The sequence below is a fragment of the Anser anser genome (genome assembly GCF_964211835.1).
Source record: "Anser anser genome assembly, chromosome: 18".
In the NCBI taxonomy this organism is placed as follows: Eukaryota; Metazoa; Chordata; class Aves; order Anseriformes; family Anatidae; genus Anser; species Anser anser.
The window spans coordinates 8,212,158-8,229,721 of NC_139739.1; the positions used below are offsets into that span (position 1 = coordinate 8,212,158).

Below are 17,564 nucleotides of genomic sequence, written 5' to 3' on the forward strand. Positions count from 1 at the left end.
CATCTACAGACAGTTATAATCCTAGCAATCATTTTGGTGTGTCAGAGAAAGATGTATTTGAGATAGTTTGGCTTCAATTTATTCAGTATATATAAAAGTGGCAAGGAGTTTTCAAAAGGGTTGGAGGTTGGCCTGATGGACATGTAATCATTTTGGAAAGTGAAATGAATCATCAAAATAGCGGAGCAAAGCAAAAATACACACTGAACTCTCCTTAGCCAGGGAAACAAAAGGATAAGTTGTCACATTTCACCCGTGCTATAAGGCGTTACATCAAAACAAAACAAAACAAAAAAGGCCAAAACCACTGGAACACCGGAAAATTTCCTGCAAACTATGTCCATTTCAAATTGAAAGGGTTTCTAGGAAAAAAAACTTATTGGAATGGATGTGGAATTTGTTATAACTGAGTAGGTAGCTTACCTAGGTAACTGGTAGCCGAATCCTTATTCCTAGGAGAGAAGAGGAACATATCAGTGTTGTATTGTCAGACTGAAGCTGGGGGGTGCTGGAAAGAGAATTTGCAAAAATAACTACTTACCCAACTCTGCTCCTTTCAGGTGAAGAAGGTCCCTATATGTTTGATGATCTTCAAAAAAAAAAGAAAAAAGAAAAAAAGAAAAGGGGCGTCTGCATCTCAGGTAGTAAGTACTGGTGTCACGCAGCTTGAACAATCGGTGTCGGCTGCTGCAATTGAAATTAGTTACGGCAGAGCAAATCATCTTGGACAGCAGATGACTTGTATCCACTGCCAGTCCCTATACAAAAGACGGCAACATTCATTCAATAACCAGATTAGGTTGTTCGACTGACAGCTTTTCTTTGGGTATTTGTTTTTTTCCCTAAACTACCAGTTGTGTAACTGGAAAATTTTGTACAGAATAATTTATTCATTTTTTAAATTCCACAACAGATATATTCCATTAAAATTTGCAGTATTCCCTTGCCTTTCCCTGCTGGCAAGGCAACATATCATTGTGTCGTCTTTGGATCTTTTTTGCTTTCTTCTTTGTGGGAAATAAATAAATAAATAAATAAGTCTGGCCTTTCTAATAGATTGTACCTGTGAGAGATTTGCCCAAGCAGCAAGTTCACTCCCAGGGAATTTTTTTTTTTTTTTTTTAACCACACTCCTTAAGAATGATCTCTGGGATATACTGCCATGACTGTGGATGTTATCATGTTGCTGACTGACATAATCGTTCCATGAAATGGAGTCTGTAGTCTTGTTATGAGGATCCTTCTTGCTAGAACTGATCTTCATGTTAATTTTCTTTATGCAGAGATTACTAATTTGGAGATGGAGATCAGAATAGCTGAGGAGAACACCAGGGGGTCAAACTAAGCACAGGGGACAGGCCACTTGGTAGGGTAACTAGGGATCCCCGTATTTTGCAGTAGTATGTGACAGGTACATCATGCATTGCATTAAAAAAATAAGACAAAAGCCACAAACTGTATATTGCATTCAGATCTGGCAAGTTAAAGTGGGCTACGAAGTCCAAATCTGTTAGGAAGAAGCTAATAAGCTATGCTTGACATATGTTTGTTCTTACACAGCCTCTCTTCATAACTCTACTCTGGTATTTGTACGGTTCACTTTCTGAATTTGGTTTTGCAAGGTACTAACAGACCTGACAGAGGATATCTTATTTCTATCAAAAGAGTTATCCAGAGTCAACTGACAAGACACTGAGAAAAGTTCATTCCAGGCATTAACACTGATTCAGAAGAGTCTGAACAGTTTATTTTGCAGCTTTGGTAAGGAACTATCGATGGACTTCTGATGCCTTAGCACATCTCTTTCGCTGCCGTGTAGCTGATAGCACTCTGGACCTTTAAGCAAAAAAAATGTTTAAACCGCAGCAGTAAGTGTGAACCAATAAATTATTTTTTGTGGCCTTATAGGATTGCTTACACATCAACTGAACATCTATAATTACTGATAAATTCTTATCAGAGGTTGAACTTAATTAAGATTTCAGTTGATTATCCAAAGCCTTGGAGACTTCTTAACTTTGCGCAATGTGTTTATTACATCTACCAATATAAATCGGTTTTCTTGATCCTATTTCACATAATTAAATCCCTCTAGGACAGGTGTTGAGTTTGTCAGCAGTGTTTGATTCACAGTTGTAGAAGCTGAAGATTTTGTTTTCCCCAATGCAGCTAAGTACAGACCTAAGACCAAGTATCTCTATTTGCTGTGACAATGGACGTTTGTCCTTTCTGTATCATTTTTCCCACTTGAAGAGCCTTTGCGTGCATTCTCCATCTCTCCTACAATTAAGCTGCTACCTAACTTAACAGACAACAGCATGAGCAAAATTCAAGCCAGAAGCTTAGACATGATGAGACTGCCTTGCTAACAGCATTTTTCAGACGCATAATGAAGATGTTCCAGGCTCCACCACTGACAACATGTTAAAAGCATGGAAGCTTTCCTGACTCTCAGGCACTGATGAAGCATACCCAAAAGTACTAGGGCTGTCTGGGTCTTTAATATAAGACATCCTAAACAGAAAAGATGAGACCAAGTGGCCGCAGTCAAGGGCCTTTCCATGTTCATAAACTGGACAGAGTCCAGTTTGATTCTTTAAAGAACTGACCTAAGGTGTTAACTAAAAGATTAAGTTACACTTGCTTTAACCCATCTAATTGTGTATTACAATTATAGTTGAGACACAAACTGTGACAAGCTTTGATTTTTCCTTCATTTAACTTCTCTTGCCAAATTTGAATTAAAATACAGTTTAGTAAGCATTAATTTTTTTTTCCATAGCAGCAGATTAAAAAAATAAATGTAGATCGACTCATATTCCTTCAAACAATGTGAGGCTAGAGCTTAAAAACTTTTTCTGATGTACACCTTGTGACTGATTTTGCATTTTGATCCTTAACAACAAAGTTAATACTTAATTTGGAAAAGAACACTTACTGCGCCAAAACAAGGAGAAGAAAATCGTTGCTTCTAAGACAGCTGCTTTTGTCAGTAATCAGAATTTCCCCATGAAAACTAAAGGACGGCTCTTGAATGAATGAACTCTTCCATCAGGACTCCAGCAATAACCAGAGGTGAACAACACAAAGTAGCAAGACTCATAAAATCTCAGTTTTGCAAGGCATCCCTGTTCCCATTTTCCATGAACAACTTTTTTACTACCCTGCCTGACATACAAAGAGCGCACTGAGGATTCATTATAAAAATACTTATCTAATATGAAGGTAATAGGCATAAATCTAGCTTGAAATTGTTGTAGGCTAGCTCTCACAGCTGGGATTTATGTTTCAATGCTGAAAGACCGTGGTTCAAACCCACAAACTCTTTTGGGGTCATTGCGCAAGTGCTTTACGTTTTCAAAGACAAAGATAAGATTAGGTCCAATGGTCTGTTCTGGCCTTAATAAATAACAATACTAAAAATCTATGAATCATTCTCCCCTTCCTGAGTCAAAGCTTCCCAGAACCATTCCAGATCTCCCTCCTCCAGTCTTATTCTAATAGAACCCCTGACAAAGTGAATTGAGGAATCTCAGTGCTTGTTTGCAAGAAGTTTTCCCTCCCACACAGCAAGTGTTTTTCCACCCTTGGAAAAATACTGTTTTCCTTCCCTAAATGGGGCACCGCATCAAATAAATATCCTTCCATCTGAATAGGCAGAGGAATGAATTCCTCTTGTTTCTGAGGAGGAGGGCAGCCTCCTGGCGTGATAACAGAGCCTGAGACAGCAGGTAGAGACCGTTGTCTATTCACAGCTAATGATTACTGCAGGTATTTAGTGACACAAGTGCTGGAGCTGTGCAGCACTCTGCAAGGTAATTGTGCAGACCCATTCCCCGTTAAGTATGTTCCACACAAGCACACACAGTCGATCTCCCAGGAAACCTTGTTCTGCTTCATTTCTGATAGCATCTGAAACTCTTGATGGAGTATTTGACCCAGCCTTAATGTAATCAGATAAATCAGGTGAAAATGTAGAAAATGGTTACCAGAAACTTATTAACTTCAGCCTTTTCTCTGGCAGAAGACTAGGCAGAAACAAAAATAAGATTTAGTAAGACTGAAGATGTCAGGGAAAATCATCCACAAGGGACGGGAGAGGAACTGGAATCATAAAGGCAAACACATGGTAGACAATCAGAAAATCCTCTGCTGAGTTCCAACTCCTAAATTAACAGTGTATTCTGACGCATGTTGGGAAGAGACAGCACTGAGACAATCTGCTTGTTCCCTTTATGAGACAGAAACAATCTCTCACCCTTGCTCAACCTTTTAATGATAACCACCCGAGGAGTCACTTTTGTCCATCACACTGAGTCAGGATGCCAGCCCAGCTGGGTTGCACATGGCGCGTCCTTCCCCACCACTGATTTCTCTCTTCTCTGCCCCAAAAGCCAGTCCACAACATTACAGTTCACTGCTGAGCTCTTCCAGGGTTTGCAGTGGATTCACAATATGCATTATAATATGCATTGTAGTACTTCTGAAAACACCTGCAGGACTTAGCGACCAGCTGTATGTTGGAAGCGGATATGAGAAGGGTATTAGTCTATTCAACAGGACAGAAGCCATCAATTTGAAGACAGCTAGCTGAATTATGGGAGAAAACAGAACAACACCAGCACTCGGCAGGTATCCATCACACACGAAGGTGGATGCTGCTCCATACAGGACCACTCACTAGGGGATGCCCTCATGATGACCTGGAGTTCTACTGTAAGTTTTTACCACCTCAAGGAATGATCTGAGGCATCCTGGTACCTGCTGAATGCTACAGTGTACTTTTCCAAGGCTTGTAGGAAAGAAAGAAGCAGTTTAGATCAGTAGCTCCTACAGTGACAAGGAGAAGCAGGGGAAATGGTGCTCTTTTTTTTTCTTTTTTTCTTTTTTTTTTTTTTTTTTCATTTTGAATTTTAACTCTCAGGACATGCAACCTCTCAGAAGGCACCGGGAGGCCCTCAGCGCCAGCCCCGGTTTGCTGCAGTAAGAATCCACCCATTCACCTGTGCATCGCACCAGAGCGCCATAGCCAGATAACCAAACTGAGAGCCCAAGGTTATCTTTTGACAATAGAAAAGAAATGCAAACTTCAGCTGCCATATCGCTCGTGCCTAGCAGGTGTGAGCAGCGAAGATAAGAAATACACCTACAGCATTTCAAATTAGGTTTTAAAGAGAAAGGGCTTAAATCCATTTCTAATTAAGTCACCAGATGTAGAGAAATGACACTCTGGCTCTGACTGTACTGTAACTGAATGTATGGATGCAAAAATGGATGGAAAGAGAAGCAGGGTTACTCAGATTAGCACAAATTATATTACTTCTGCAATCTCCAACTAATCTTCAGGCAACACTAACAGTGCCAAAACTCCACGTGGCCAGTTTGAACGGGGAAAAGAAGCCAATAAGGGAGGACAGCTGTCCAAAGGGAGCACAAAAGCAGATTCCAGCAGCTTTGCTTACGGGCTCTATTCACACTGCTTAACTCCACACAATGCAGCCTGGCAGCACTTGCCTGACCAAATTAGCAGCGTGTCCCTAATGAGCCTGCCTGACAGCTCAGTATGTTGCCATTAACCAAGCAGGAGCTCGCAGCCCTCTCCCCCTGCCTGCTCAAGCGACAGCCTTGCCCCCCTCGCTACTGTTTCCTTAAGGCCATATTAGTGACCCATCACAGAGGCTTGTGATTTTCTTTTTTTAAATAGTATTTCCAGATGAACTACAGCTTTAAGCTGAGGGGCAGAGAGGAGGGAAAGTTCCCAAATCCTCCTAGATTTGCTAAAATTACTTCTGTCTGAAGAATTGTGCATAAAATGTGTAGAAGAGGAATACCACAGAATTCTGTGGTCTACTTCTATTCACCTCTTTCCCCACCGGTGTTTGTCTGAGTGCTCCTACAGGCAAAACTTTCATGAAAACTGAACAATCATTTTAAATGACATTCCAAGATCAACTCTTCCAAGTCTCCCTGAAAGTGTAACGTGTACAGTGCAAATGCAGCATGGGAAGCTTTCTTCTGTAAATTTGAAATCAGTTGGGTTGATCTCTAAAGCAGTTCAAATACAGAGCATAACCCTGAGCTTTTTACTAGGTTTCATCGTAAAGTTGACTATTCCACTGAAAGATCAAATGTTATGGCATTGAACTGTGAATTCAAAAGCTGGATATAGGGTGTGTGATACACATTTAACATCCTGCAAAAATCAAAGATACTGTACACGCTGCTACTTTCAGAGATATGATAGATGATGATATTTGTTCTGTGTTAGATTAAAAACTTCCACTATTGGGTCAGCAACCATAGGACTTCTGAATACCATAATGACACTACTCAGCCTCCACAGTTGAGTAGCAACTGCCATAGGAAGGAGACCCTCACTTTCCTCAAACACCAGCCTCTGTAATCGGGATTAGTTTAGCTGCTTTCCAGACAGCAGATCTTTGGTGACGATTCAAGCATTGACAGAAAGAAGGAGCACACTTTCAATTAGGAAACTGAAATAGCTCACAGAAATACATAGTGATCCTTGACCATCTAAATCCTTCAAAACAGGATGTGCACATCTCCCTAAAACATTGGCTTCTGATACTTCAAAGCAAAAGTTCCTAGAGCTGGGGCCTTAATTTTGCAGGAGACGAATTTTTGTCCAGAATGAAGTTCTATGAGGGAGAGACAGGTAAGATACACTCCACTGGACATACCCCAGCACCATCAAGAATGAAACCTTACTTAAATGGGAAATTCAGATAGAAAGAAGAGCTGTTAAGCTCATCTGTTTTTTGCTCAGAGCAAAGCTTGCTTTAATTCCTGTCCATTTTACTAATTATTCCACAGTGTACGTCTGAGCCCAGTGTTGCTAATCAGAGTGTGCAAAAAACAATACTCTCTCTGCAGTTACAGCCAAATTTACAGCTCTGCCGTCCAGTTCATAAAGTTTAGTGTTTCTATGAATAAGCACAATTAAGCCCTGGAGAATACCCAGACTTTAGGACATAATTCCCATGCAGAGCCTTTGAAGCAAGACTTTCAGCATCTTTCCTCCACAAGACAAAGCAATTTGTGATATGGCATAGTATTTTTTCCCCCTTCAACCTGAGACAGCTTAAAATGGAACACTGTTATTGATCGACAGGAACCACCTCTTCCTCTAGGTATTTTATGTTCTGGAATTTATCCAGCTCCAACATAAGAAGGCATCCAAAAATAAAACTAGGAAAAGAATATGAGCAGCCCCAGACAAAAGTGAATAGCACCTTATCGTTGTTTTTTTAATATTCATCCCATTTACCAACAAAACTGCTGAAAACCTCTTCCTTCCCAAGCCCCAGATTCTCCCTGTCTCATTGCAGGTTTCCATTCAAGGCCAGTGACTCAACACCTCAACAGGGAAAATAGTTCAGGCTGAAATTTATACCCAACAGGATGGGAGAATGTTAAGTTCATTGCAAGGAGGAAGGAAGGCAAACCCATTAGCAGTCAGAAAGGAAGCACATTTCAATAAGGCTCTTTTGTCTTCAGAAAAGGGAAAGCAAGCAGAGAAACACGTTCTCCCTTCTACACAGTTGTGTTTACATGGGCTTCTTGCTTGGAAAAATCTTTAATATCTGTAAAAACTACCCAAAAGAAGAAACATTACTAAACTCCTCCAGAAAAGAAAGCTCCCAAATAACAAAAATAACTTAGATCTGTTATGGAAGAGATGTAAACATTCGCACCTTCCAAGTAAACAGGCATAGTCAAGAACTGTAACTGCCTGATAAACAATACAAAGACCAATTTTTCAAGCGCAGCTGTTGAGCAATGATTGATCATTGGATCAGCTCTGCACGAGTGGCTGGACAGAGAGCCGGAATGCTGCTTGGCTGCTGGACCCCGTTTTCTTTTCTGTCTCCAGAAGAACATAAGAATAGCCACCCCATGGGCATCCCAGAGGTTTTTCTGGCCTCCGACACCCCATGAACTCACAAGACCGCTTCATTATGCAGCTGTCCAGCCTGCAAAGGAGAATTCAACAGGGACCTGAGGCAACAAGGTGCTTCTGGTGAAGGTACAAGGGTAAGCGTACCGGGACGGGTCCTCCAGCATACTGCACAAATACAAGACAGTCTTTGAAACATTTTTCTTCCACAAGTTTTAACTCCTCTAGAGCAAGCTGGCCATGGGCACAGACAGGCGTACAGCACAGGGAGCTGCAGGCAATGCCAGGTGGATTCTTGTCTGACACAGCATCTCCGTGAGCAGCATGGGCTGTGGGGCCGTGTGTGCTCGGAGCAGCAGCGCGGTGCAGAACAGCAGTGCTGTGCCGCCGTCCCTGCATGCTGCATGCGCCTGGACAGCTTTTCCAGAGAAGTCGCAGCACCTTCTGCAGCTGTGCCCGTCCATCTGTTTCCTGCTTTTGATGAAAACTCGGCAGCTTGGCTGGACTGGATTTGAGCCTGAACAAGGACTTCTTTTTTCCTCCACCCCTTCTCTATATGAAATTGGGCATTTAAACACAGCTACCTAGCAAGATCACAGAAGACAAAGTATTGTGGGTTATCATATTAGCTCCCTTCCATCTCGCAATTCCAGCAATAGGAGCATGAGGTACCGTTACTGCTTGCCCCCACTGAACAAAAGCTGCAGTACTTTTACACTTTCTTTCACAGTTTTAAGCCCAGGAGATTGTGACCAAGGTGGCTCAAGAGCAGTGCACCTTTGAGCACGCTGTGGATGCAGCTCAGCCGTTGTGCATGCCACTGCGCACAAAGCGCGCCTCAGAAAAGGGCCAAACAAAAGAGGATTTGTGAGATAATGTAGTGGAGCAGAGCTGAATACTTAACATTTTGAAAAATGCAAAGGCCTGACAGGCTAAGCAGAGGCGCACACTGAACAAAACCTTTTCAGGGGCAGACTGAGGCCTGCCCACACGTTACCAGCTACAGGCCTCCACGACAAGCGTGAACTGAGGCTCGATTGTGCAGCACAGATCAGAGGCTTTCGCCAGAAGTCTGGCGAACTGAAAAGCTCTTTAAGTTTCCAGCAGTGGGGCTGCTAGTGGGAAGCACAGTTTGTATGATTCCCCCGCACCCTCCTCAGGAACAATGATCCTCAGGAAGAAAAGCAACAGCCTATAAAAATGCATTGGAGTGGGATAAGCACTCCCCCAAGAGCAAAACAGCTCCTAACGGCACCTGGTGCCCCTTTGCTTTTCTGGAGGAGGCTTTTCCTCTGCATATTTTGTCTCTCCACAGTAGCTGAATTTATTTTTTTTTTTGGCTACAAAAGGTGTCATTAACTTATTCAGCCTTATTACAATAATTATTTTACACTATAGTCCATCCCCTTCCAATTATACCCCAAACATACTATTGCTGTAGCTCAGAGAAGCAAATCCTCTTCCCAGACCTGCTCCGAGCAGCTGACCCTGGTGTGGGACCACTGCCCAGGACCTGCTGACGGTGAAGGAGCTGCACACTTGTCCGAGCAGACCACGGCTCCCGACCTGGTAACAGCACAGCTTCTCCACGCAGATGGCTGGGGCTCGATCTCCTGGCTCCGCTGTGCAAGAAGCCAAATGCCAGCAGACCCAGCCCTGGCACCAGCCCTGCTGCTGGGGCACCCTCTGCAATACGCTCCGTGATCCTTGTTTGATATAGCAGGGAAAAAAAGGACGCCACTGCTGATTTAGGAGCACTCTGGACTGCAGTCATAGGAAGCAGGGCGAATGTTTTGGCCAAGCATCTCATCTGGCTTGTTCCAACACTGCTCTCCAGGCAACTGCTACTGGCTGCAGTCAGGGTCAGGATACAGGGCTAGATGGACCCAGTACAGCTGAAGTAGAAGTTGCAACAAAAGCACTGTAAAAGGAAAAACCGATCAACACAGATTTTTTTGATTTTTTTTTTTATGGTGTCCCATTGTAGATAATTTGACGTGCAGAACTTTGGCACTGAGGGGAGAGGCTGAGCATGCTGCAGCATCCAGACCAGCATGCCTGGCAGTGCTGCTCAGTGGAAAAGCAATTCTCATCGAGAGCCTCAAAAGGCTACAGGTTTCTCTGTGGCCATTCATTCTAAACATTCTGTTCAGAAGTAAAACTATTTTCAAGTTGAAGCAGGGTTTTTAATTGAAAATTATTTTTAAACCTAATGCATTTTGGCTTAAGGCGGTAAGTAGACAAAGTTCCATTTTTATTTATAGATCAGATTACCTCCTCACCATTCACATATCCATCTGTTTAAAAGGTGCACTCTTCGTTTATACCTTCTTAGGGAGAGAGAAAAAAAACAACTTTTCATTTCTCCAAAGACTTTCAATGAGTATAACTGAAATTAACAGCACCCACTTCCACATGACTTCATTTCATTGCTATTTGGCATATAAACCTCCATTCTGTGATCATGTTAGCTTCAACGACAAGAAGCAAGGAATTAAACTGAAACCTGGAGAAATATGACTAAACCTGGGGTGGGTTTACGCTGTCTGATTCTGAATGGATTGGAAATCCAGCTCATGCCTTGGTGCACGCCTCCCACCTCCCGCAGCACCGCTTCTGCCACCAGTCCCCTCCACAGGACAGGCTGTAAAAGCCAAACTAAGAAACAAGGAACAGGCCAACACCCTACTTTACAACCAACAGACACTTCCAACAAATGTTTGCCTGGATGTGCTACATGGGTGTGTTTTAAGGGTGTTTGTTAGCTTTTATTTTAAGTAAAAGCTTGCCTTCTGGAAGCAACAGCCTCAGAGACAGCTCCTCCTAAAGCTACTCTTGTTCCCCCTTAACCAGTCAGATTAAAAATATCACCGATAGCAAGAAAAATATTTACTTGATGCTGTAATCTTCCTAACAGTGATCGTTCTGGAAAGACAAGTAATGACAATGCATTGATCACTGTAAGCACATGACTGGTTTCCAAAGCCGGCCCTGGAAACCACACCTGCAGCTCCCTGCGCACCTGTGGCTGCTTCATCATCTCCTCGCACAGCAAACAAACCTGCAGCCTCCTCTGTGCCTGCCACCGAGTTCATTTGCAAAGCTACAGATGTGCCTACTTAAAAGCATGCTAGAAAGGCAGCTCCTCAGAACGTTAAGCTCCTTTACACCTACTAAATAATTCCAGCTGCCTGTACAGCAGGGATGCTATTTGTTATCCTATCCTTAGGGATTACAGTTCAATTGCTTTACTGTATATTATCCTCCACCCAAATATTCCAAATCACACTGCCTGCTTACGTGCGCAGGAAGTAAGAGTTTCAGTGGTACCGAAGGGGAGGAAAAATCCAAGCTGTGTCTATACTGAACCTCCTCTAACGTCCCTCCTCCCACGCCGTGCTGTGCAGGTTCACTGTCAGCGCTATTGTAGTTCAGCCAGACTCTGCCAAAGCCTACTTAAAGACTGAGCAACGGAGATTAGAGATGGAGTGGCTCAGAAATGAAGTTAAGCAAAACCTTTATGCATTTATCATAAAAGGATAGGCTTCATAGTCCGTGAGGATATTACTTGGAAAACAATCTGCAACTGTGATGAATTTCCTTAAGCTTCTGCAAGCACAGGTCTGTACAAAATGGGATTAATTCAAAACCTTATCAGCAAAAATTCATATGGCCCACTTCATGGATCCTGCTTTACAGGGTTAAAATTTAAGCTATCTGGCATACCATGGAGGAAAAAATTGTTTTTATAACCACTGTTACGATTCTCAGAGCACAATTCTGCCCTTAAGCAAGTTTGCTATTTCATTGTTAATAATGAAGTCCTAAAGGAAAAGTCAAAGGAATCAAAAGGAAAGAAAGGAAACCTCAAACTACTTTTTGTATTTATCTTCTCTGCTGATGTTCCCATTTCCCCTAAATAAATATTTATTATACTCCTTAAGCAAAATTACATTTAATCCATGGTTCAATTTTGAGATCCTGTTTCACATACCATGGATATTAGTACCATCCTCCTCTTCTAGCTATACAGGCTGTAGGTGAAAATACCCTGAACAAGTGTTTATTTTGTTGCTGGTGAAGAAAATTAAAAAATTCCCCCAGAAGGCTCAGACTTTTAAGAGCAGTGGGCCACACGCCCATCTCCTCGGTGACATGACAGTGACTGCCTCTGCCATCGCTCTCAGGCAGTTCGTGGAGCAGCGGCGTGCTCACGGGCCATCAGCTGGATGGGTCCTGCTGCGAGCAGATGGCTGCTCCTCGCCCTATAGCCTGGCTGCCCTGACAAAGACATCAGTGACAGATAATTCAAGTTATCTGCAGCTCCATCAGAAGCATGTAAAAGATGTTGACTGTATACCAGCTGGCTTCAGGAAGTGGATTTCGACATGAATTTGCACTATTTTGATTTCAGAACAGCCTCTTCCAGTTCAGCTGAAGGCTCGCAGATTAGGGAAGATAGATTACTGCAGAACTAAAACAGACCTGTTTTTAAACTCCATCCGGATTTTCCCTCAATATAACAGGTTATTCTTTTGAAGTTACAATTTGGTAATGTGAATTTGCTAAGAGACAAGCACTTGAATGTTCCAGGGCCTCTTCGGTATTATTTTCCAAGCAGAAAAAGCCATCTCATCTAATCAGTTTTGCTTCTCCTCCCATAGCCTCATAGTGTTTTATGTTAATGGTGAGGTCCCCTTACTAAGATACTGGGTCCTGAGAAGCCGCAACAGCTGCTAAACTTCACATCCTAAACCAGGAGATCAAGCTGAAATCTGGGGTGTAGCCTCAGTTTGATTTTGACCAGAGGCCAGGCCAGTTTTTCCACCAGTCAAAGCATTCAAAGATCGGAGAAACGCATGCTAACTTCAGTTACATTGTGATGCACATTCATAGCTGGAAACGTTTATTAATGTCTCTTTCCATCAAAGAAAACGGAAGAAGAAACTAGAGCTGTGAATGGAAATACAAACAATGAGATCACCTACAAGCACCGGCTCCACCAGAGGGGACGCTGACCTCTGAGCAGCACTTGGAAGACCCAAGTGCCTTATAAGAGTCACCGGTGCCTTCATGGGAGCCAGCAGCCTGTGATCTGTTTGAAACACTTCCCTCACACACCATATACTGTATCATCTCTGTATTTTGCAGTCTGTTTAGTGCTTTTAACAGCACCCACAGATACTCAGCCTGAAACGCGTTCATTTTTAGTACATCTCACAGTGCAGGATAAACTGAATGCAGCTCTCCAATGGTACCCCGACGAGGTGACTGCTCACCTCCAGCCAGCATCTCAAGCAGAACAGCCTTGATAACTGCAGCCTTGTTTGCCCAAGATCACCATCAGGCTGAAACCAAAGAATCAGCAGAGGTTTCCATCAAAGGACAGGAATACAACTAATGGCAATCTCAAGGGTTTTGTGACACTGCTATTCAAACACACTATTTCAGAATTTGAGATTGCAGGATTGGGTGTTGTAGTTGGCTGAGTAGCTAAGATTTGTGGGGCACGTGACATACACCACGTGATATTCTGACTACAAATTTGGCTCGTGTCAATAAAGCACATGGTAAATAAATTAAGGGCTGGCCAACTGACAGATCTCAAAGTAATTGACAGCACAAAGTCACTGGGGAATGGGGTTGTTTTGTTTTGGTTTTGCATTAATGAGAGCTAGCCAGATGCTCCTCCAGATCTATAAAAATGCTGAAATCTAGATATAAGAAATTCCTTGAAAAAAACACATTCATATAGATTGGCAGAATAATAACAATAAAAAAAGACCACCAAAGGAGTGCACACATTCAATTTATGTCACTAAATTGTCACTAAGTATGTCACAGAGCTACACCTCTGACCACGAGAGCACAGGCCCAGAACAGAGCACGAGTCCTGAAGAGCTCCGGCATCCCAGTGGATCAGCAACCTGCTTTGTCCCTGCCACAACAAAATGAACAAGTGGACACGACAGCTTGCAGCTGTCCCAAACAAGGGAGCAAGAGGTCAGTAAGCAATTCTGTGCACCACTGCGGTATTAAACTCAAATCTGGGTTTTCAAATTTTTCAATCTGTATTGCAAAATTGAAGGCGGCCAAAAAAAGCCTCCAGGAAAAGAATTTGAGGGTTAAAAAAATAAAAGTTTCTGGGAGAGATTTTAAGCTCTCTATCTGTTGAGCAGAGACAATTATGAACACCAAGAACTAATCCCTAAGAAGATCTGAAAGGGCTCTTAGTGGGGAAGGCACTCGATCCCAGAAGCCACTGCATAGCGCCAGCAAGACGAAGTAAAAATATAGTTTAGTTAACAGCAAACATAGCAAGTTTAGTGGTGACACCAAGTAGTCACTGGTTAAAAACTGAAGCAAGATGGCAGCAGATTGTTCATTTCATGCCATCACATCAAATTGTAAGGTTTTCAGAAAACTGCCATAATCAGACAGACTCCGAGTTCCCTGCAAGTAGAGGGGTAATGCCCATGGGTTACAGATGGTGAGATGAGATGATTACGTGTTCCTTCTGGCTGCAACATTTCGGTAATCTTCACGTGAGATTATAATATTGATTCATTGATTTCCAACAGTTAATTTTGGCTGGCTAGTTTGCTATTGTGTACATATTTACACAATCTTGCAGTCATTCCCTTAAAACCATATCACGCGGAACATTTGAACGTGCTGGAGTTCAAGAAGCATTTGGACAACACTCCCAAAAATATGGTTTGATTTTCTAGTGCTCCTGTGTGGAACTAAGAGTTGGGCTCAATGATCCTTGTGGGTCCCTTCCAACACAGAATATTCTATGATTCTGTGTTTTCCAAATTTTACATGCATTTGAAAAGCTTTCTGTGCCATCGCTTCTTAATTAAAATTTTGTTCATTATGTTTTAGTGCCTACGTTTAGGCATACAACAAGAATGAAACAGTAAGTGAAACAAAAGCCACAAAAAAAGAAAAATGGCAGAACTACCTACACTCATTCAGAAAGCATACTGAGACAACTTTTATGGTTAGCCTACTTTACCTAAATTTCCATCATGGAGATTCAATTCATAATTCAGGAGCCAGTGGAAGTAGCCAGGTTCTGTCTGAGGATGAGCTAACTCCAAGCCCTTTCTTGGATTAGACCCAAGCTCTAAAAAGGGTAAAAAGACATTTGTCCTACTCAGGAGCTTTCAAGACCTGTCAATATCAAAGGCAGCCATGAACCTTGTACAAGGTCCATCCATTATAATCTCTTGAGGGGTGATGGAAAAGTTTAAGGCTCAAGCCTACTAAATTGGAACATTTATGAAGAAAAAAATTGAAGTTTAATTGAGAGATTATCCCACTCACATCTTGCCCTACATGTTCAGATGCAAAACAGTGCTTTCCTCCATTTCCTTATTAAATCAAAAGTGGACTTAACATCCAGTAAAAAACAGATGCACTAAGAGAATTCTTTTTTTTTTTTCCACTGCTAAGTTTCAAAGCCAAAAGATGAAGTGAGCCTGTATGTATGTCTGTGAAAGTGTAAGTAGGATCAATCTCGCTAAATTCATAGATGTTAAAGTCAGGAAGCTTTGGAAATTCAAATTAATCAAGGAGAGAAGAGGGGCAGTGAACCAATAAAACAGCAAACTCAAAACCAACGTACGGGCAAAAACATTATTCTTCATAATACCAAGCTTCACTGTATTTACAATTTCAGATATTCAAAACAGTTCCATTTACAAAAGTGAAATCTAAAGACCCCTTAGAAACTTAGACAGATAGTAGACCTGTTTACAGTCCTAAACTCTCTGTGCACAAGTCCTGATCCAACCTTTTTCATATTCCGTCATGCCTTTCAAATAAAAAGCAGTCTGGCTAAAACAGATTGTTTTGCAATGTTAAAGATAAGAACAAGCATTTTGCTTCAAAGGTGGTGTGTTCTGAACCCCTGATCCATTTCTCTGTACAGTTTCCAGTTCTCATTCAAAATACAAATGTGATTGATTTGCCTCTCATTTTCGCAGATATTCTTTGATACATGAGCATGATAGAGGAAGAAAACATTTGCCAAAGCTGACTGAGCAAGTACAAGGATAAGTAATGAGTGGCGGTGGAAGATGACGTGCAACCAGCCACCAAACCTTCAGTAAAGGGAGGCAACGTGAATGCTTTGCTTAGAAGTTGCAGTTCTCCTCTTTGGCCTATGTAGGATGTGTTACATGAGTCCAGCAGAATTCACCTTTTTTCCTCCCCTCTCCTTCAAAGGGGGAGGAATTTCAAAATTCCTAAGAAAAAACCATTTGTATCATATCAGAGCATAAGTCCAGCAGGCTCAGCCTCCTGTCCCTAACACTGGCCAACAGCAGATGCTTATGGAAAAATATAAGAACTACTCATTCATCACATCTTATCTGTTCTAGCGTTCTTGCGTCACTGATGGTAAGGCTAAAGGCAGACAGAGCTAGCAAGATCATAATTTAGCACCAACAATAAAATCTTCCATTCACAAAGCAAGATATCTAAACTATAAAAAATTCAGAGCAGTTCATGACATAAGATGAAGGGCAGGTACATCTATCGACTGTGCTTTTGGTTGAATGCTCTTTTTTCATAGGGCTGGATTTGATGACCCTTGAAGTTCCTCCCTGCAATAATATCAAATCACACAGCACTTCATTTTCTTTGAGTTCAAGCAGTCAGACAAGCCCCAAAGAAAAACAACCCAAGGGCCAGAGCTATATTTCAGAGGAAATTTGCTTTACATTTGAGGTAGCCTCTTCTCTTTGTCACTTAGTCCCATTTGACATCCCCAGTTGCTTCTAGTAACTCCTCGTATACGTTATTCCAGAAATATATTGATATATATGTACAAAGAGAACATATAACAAGAGCTGCAGGGAAAAGATACTGTATGTCCTAGAGCAAGCTAAGGCTGTATGAACTAGAAAAAGATACTGCTAATGAATCAACAATCAATCATACTTGTAGAGATTAGTCTATTCATGGGTGGACAGAAGCTGGTTTACTAGAAGCTAGCAGCAAAGTGTGAAACAACTTCTGAGTCAGAAAATACACGTAGATGAAAAAAAGAAAAGCATTTCCACATGCGTGAGAAAGGAAAATAAGAGGGTTTTGTTAGCAACCTCATTTCATAATCATGCTCTATTAGATTGCACAGAACAAAAACGAGTTATTTAGTCAGCTAATAGGGGGAAAGTGAAACAAAAAAACACAAATGCCTTCACAGGTACTAAAGTGAAGAAGCTTAATTTCCTGTTTTGCATCCTTTACCCTCTCACCAGTTCACCCCTTCCTTCCAATAATCCCCCCATCCCTGCAGTGCTTCCAGCAGAGACAAGGCAGTGCGTGCCACAAGCAGCCTGCAGCTCCACGGTGCAGTGACCCCCAGTCCACCCTGGCCGATTTGCTGGTCAGCTGCTGTCAAATGATGAGTAACAGCTGAATGCTGCCTGCTTACTGCTTTCTCCTTAGCAGACACACACATGAATTTATGTCACCCATCTACTTCTGAAAGAGCAGTGCTTTTTCAGGCTTCTAGCTCTCTTTTCAAATGTGGTTAAAGCTGACCAACGATTTCAGAAGTTATTCGGCTGACAGAGCAGTCACAGGAGCCTGGCATTTTCTTAGGAAGCAGTCTAAAAGGGATAAACAGTGT

At 42.0% G+C, this 17,564-nt stretch overlaps 1 protein-coding gene across 6 annotated transcripts in view; it reads right to left on the reverse strand.

Annotated features, from left to right (window-relative positions):
* Positions 1-17,564, reverse strand: part of ZDHHC8 (zDHHC palmitoyltransferase 8) — a 114,414-nt gene that overhangs the window by 55,963 nt on the left and 40,887 nt on the right. Inside the window, exons 2-3 of one of the 6 annotated variants that reach the window (XM_083803476.1) lie at positions 542-687; positions 424-452 (exon numbers count right to left, since the gene is read on the reverse strand). The exons of 3 other annotated variants lie outside the window; for them this stretch is intronic. The gene's annotated coding sequence lies outside the window, so the exon portion shown is untranslated. The remainder of the gene's footprint in view (positions 1-423; positions 453-541; positions 688-17,564) is intronic. 2 more of the 6 variants (XM_083803475.1, XM_083803477.1) reach the window with 2 other exon arrangements.